We start from the raw sequence: 5,134 nt of genomic DNA on the forward strand, positions 1-5,134 counted from the left end.
TTTTACTGTCATGTTTCTTTCTTTATTTGTCTTGGCTTTTTAAAATTGTGCATCTTTTGAGTCAAATTCTTGCATTTAATCAGTCAATTATAATAATACATTTAGGCTGTTACTAAACAAAGTAAATCAGTATCAACAAAATTCATATTTGCAGAATTCACCAGTAGGTGCCAGCAAATCGCTGTTAATAAATGAGTCATTGCAATTGAACTGAATTATTTCAACGGTTGATTAATTCAGAAATGAAACAGTGCTGTGGTACCCTGGAAATACAGAGGTCTTGTGAGAACACAATTTGAATTGTCTCTGCAAGACACTTTTTTTTTTTTTTTTTTTGTACATTAATTCATTCATATTTCTGCCATTTCCATTCCAAACTGTTTTCTGAATACTCTACCAATGTGTTTCCTTTTACAAACGTTTCAATAAAATCATCCTCTCTGTCACTCATTAGAAAATATTTCCATATTAAATTCACAGAGTTTTCCATTTTGTTTTTAAACAAAAACCATACATCAACTTTCCTTTTTTCATATTTTGATACATTTCTTCTTAGCCATATTACATTCCTTGCAATTGTTGTCAATAAAGTAAAGACATTCACATTACAACCTTTACCATTGTACCCAAATAAAACCATTTTTTCCCAAGCATTTTGTCATATTCTCATTATATTTTTCTTTCAGCATGGATTTTACAATTTTTTTTCATTCTTCCCATAAAATCATCCAATTCTTCACAATAAAAAAATAGATGTAATAGACCTTCATCACTTTTCATGCATACCTTACACCTTGCATCTTTTTCTATCCCAATTTTACACAACCTCATTTCTGTTAAAATACCATTATGTCTTAATAAGAAATTAAAATCTTCTAAAATTGGATCCATATATTTCATTCCCACATTTCTCCAAATATCTATTTCATCTACATCATATCTTTCTTTCCAATAGCTGTTTGCCACAGGTTTAGCAAAAGCCCTTTCCCTAAAAACCAAATAAAAATCTTTTACTTTGCATTCAAAAAAACACTTATTTTCACCATTTGTCTTTTTTAAATATAGCTCAGGCATGCCTTCATTCTCATCCTTTTCATTTTTTTCAATCCTTTCCACCCATCCTTTTGGTATTGCTTTCTTTAATTCATCAAACTGTTTTATCAGTGTTCCTTTTGTCACATTCCTTTCTATTTCAAAAATTGCATCCATAATTGCTTGTACTGGAAGATAACCATTTATTACTTCATATAAAATGTCTTTGACTTGTCTTACTCCTCCATCCCACCATTTCTTATAGTAAATTACATTCCCTTCATTTGTAACATTCGAGTTTAAAAACAGAGGTTGTTCTAACAGTTGCATTCTTCCTTTTGGTAAAATTAATACTTTATCTAAGAAAGATGACCAGGTTTCTAAAACTTCTTTATAAAAATTTGGTAGACCCATTAACATATATTTTTTTGTCTTCATCCACAGTGCATTCCATCCCATGCTAAAATTACTAAATTTCTTTAAAAAATATTCCATTACATTTTTCCACATTGCCTTTCTCTTAACATCCATAAACCTTTTCACCAATTTAACTCTTAATGTTTTCATTCTTAACATTGGATCTAATAGCCCCAGTCCTCCTACATCAGTTCCACCAATAAGCGTATCATATGCAATTTTTGCTCTTCCCTTTCCCCATAAAAAATTTAAAACACTTTCTTTTATTCTTTTAAAATACTCATAAGGCAATGGGGTTACACTCAGCACATACCAAATCTTAGAAAGCATTAAAGCATTTATCACTAATACCTTTCCCTTTCATGTTAAATTTCTTAATTTCCAAAATCTCAATCTTTGTTCCATTCCTTTTAATGCTCCCTCCCAATTAAAAACATCAGCTTTATTAAAATCCATACCCATCCAAATTCCTAAAAGTTTTATATGTTCTCCTTCTTCTTTAAAATGCATGTGCTGAGGTAATGTTTCCACATTCCCAATTCTCATACACAAGCTCTTTTCAATATTGACCTTAGCTCCAGACCCTTTACAATATTTCTCCACAATCCCCATTGCCTTAACAACACTTTGAATGTCTTCAACCAACAATGTTGTGTCATCTGCGTATTGGTAGATTGGCTCCTGTATATTACTTCCCTCTATTCTAATACCCTTTATCTCTGTATCTGCTTTTATTGCTAATCCCAAAGGTTCTGCTACTAGTGAATAAAGTAAAGCAGATAAAGGACATCCTTGCCTTATAGACCTTGTTAGTTGAAAACATAGACACTCTGGCATCGAGCAATGATGCAGGTTACTGCATTACGTAAGCAGTTCTGGGAACCAATCAAATCGGTGTATCTGATGTAGGCGGGCCAGAGGCGAGCTAAGCTGATGACGACAGCGCTGCGACGTCCGGAAATGATCATTTAGTAAACATTGAAAGATGGCTACAGATGCGGCTTTGGCCGCTACAATGAACCAGTTAGACTTGGATTTTCATATAAAAGAGGAACAGAAAACCGCGCTGGAATCGTTCCTTTGCAAGAAGGATGTTTTTGGTGTTTTGCCGACTGGATACGGTAAGAGTTTAATCTATCAGTTAGCTCCGCTGTGTGTGTATTGTTGTGATTGGTCGTGGCGTTATCCAATTGCGTGCAGTGAGAGTTTCAAATGCATGCTTGGTGCCGCCCCTCGAGTTAGGCCCTTTTCATTGCTTGATGCCAGACCCTTAATCTTAATAGATTAGGGTCTGGATTTTTTCCAGGCTAGTGCTGTGGCTGTGTTTGGAATGATTTTTGTTGGCGAACTTAAGCAAAAACAGAAAATAATATTAATATTAACTTCTTGTTTATTGAACTCTTGTATGAAATCAATATGTGACCCTGGACCACAAAACCAGTCTTAAGTCGCTGGGGTATATTTGTAGCAATAGCCAAAAATACATTGTATGGGTCAAAATTATTGATTTTTCTTTTATGCCAAAAATCATTAGGAAATTAAGTAAAGATCATGTTCCATGAAGATTTTTTGTAAAATTCATACTATAAATATATCCAAATGTAATTTTTGATTAGTAATATGCATTAAGAACTTAATTTGGACAACTTTAAAGGTGATTTTCTCAATATTTTGATTTTTTTGCACCCTCAGATTCCAGATCTTCAAATAGATGTATCTCGGCCAAATATTGTCCTATCCTAACAAACCATATATCAATAGAAAGCTTATTTATTGAGCTTCCATATGATGTATACATCTCAGTTTTGTCAAATTTAACCTCATGACTGGTTTTGTGGTCCAGGGTCACATATAACATTTGTAGTCATGCTGATTTTTGAAGGAAAAAACGGCACTCTTCGTGTGATATTAACTATATGAAATGATATAAATATACATTTTCTGCCCCCATATCTTGAATTATGTAATCATTCTGAATGCATTTTTAAACACTGAATCATGCAGTGAAAGAACACACTCTAAATGCATACTTACTAGACTTCATCGTGTAATGTAACATTATGTGTGCACTCTGTAGGTGTTTTGTTTGTTTTTTGCAATATACTCCATATTGTGAAATCGTACTGTAGATAATTGTGATAAATGTTCAGAAATACATTGTGATTTGTGTTATCTATTGTGTTGCACTTTAAATGTGTAGGGCAGGGCTCTTTAAAGGTGTAATGTGTAATATTTAAGATGATCTCTAGACAGAAATGCAATATAGTATACATAACTATGTTTTCAGGGGTGTATAAAGACCTTACTTAATGAACTATTATGTTTTTATTACCTTAGAATTAGCAGTTATATCTACATACACCGTGGGTCCCCTCACATGGAAGCCGCCGTTATGTTTCTACAGTAGCCCTAAATGGCAAACTGCTCTACAGATCGCGTTTCATCACTGTTGTTCTAGCGGAAAAACACAGACACAATGATAAACAAGTAACTGCAGTATTCACAATAAAATCGTTTTATTTAATTATTAAGTAAATATAATTCCTTACTTTACGTTTTAAAAGAAACCTCATTACTCTTTGCTGTCTAAAACGACGAAATCTTAATCCCGTGTGGGCCACCGTAGCTTCTGTAAAGGGAGGGGTGAGCGGTGGACAGGAGCCGTTGGTTGCAATTCACAACCTCACCGCTAGATGCCGCAAAAATCTACACACTGCACCTTTAAGAACGCGCTCTCACCCATTGGTCTATGGATCAAGGACTTATGAGTGCGGTGTTAACTTGGGGGTTCTGTGGAACGAGTCCTGTAATAAACATCACGTTCTCATGTGGATGTCATAGTGTCAATTCTTGGGACATACAACATGGTGTCAGAAGACGGCATGGACTTTTCGCCTGCGAGTGAACCGTTTTTGTAAACAAACAGAGACTGCTCGTAAAAGTTTTTCTCAAGCCGCGTAGTGCGTGACTATGGCGGATTGTTTTCGGAGACCTGACCCGCTATCTTTCGAAGGGAATGTTGCCGACAATTGGCGAATCTTCGAGCAGGAGTATGACATTTTCATCGCTGCGGCGCAGCACGATAAGCCTGCCAAGACAAGGGCCTATATCCTCCTCAATCTCGCAGGACCGGAGGCCATAGAACGAGAGCGATCGTTCGTCTACGCAGCGGAGGTGCGTGCACCGGGCGATAATGGCGCTGTTTTAACTCCTGCTGAAACAAGGGAGGATCCCGAATGCCTGAAAAGGAAGTTTCGTGAAATTTGCAACCCACAACAAAACAAAACAATGGAGAGTCACAAGTTTCACTCCAGAAACCAGAAACAAGGTGAGACTATTGAGTCATTTATCAGTGATCTAAGGATTAAAGCAAAAGTATGTCATTTTGGATAATTGACAGACGAGCTAATCTGTGACAGGATAGTATGCGGTATCAACAGTGAGAGCTTAAGGAAAGCACTGTTAAGGGACAGCGACTTAACTCTAACTAAAGCCATCTCAATATGTCGCAAACATTTAATGACTGAAGAAAACATTTGGCTCGTTTGAGATGAGCAAAATCTGCGCAGAATTGATCACCGGTGATCAACGCAAGATGCATGCCGGTTAGAAAAGTGTCCAAGTTACGTCTGACTTGCTCTGACATCGTGCTGACGTTTGCCAAAAAACTCTCGCGATGGCGAGG

This window comes from Garra rufa, chromosome 2, assembly GCF_049309525.1.
Source record: "Garra rufa chromosome 2, GarRuf1.0, whole genome shotgun sequence".
NCBI lineage: Eukaryota > Metazoa > Chordata > Actinopteri > Cypriniformes > Cyprinidae > Garra > Garra rufa.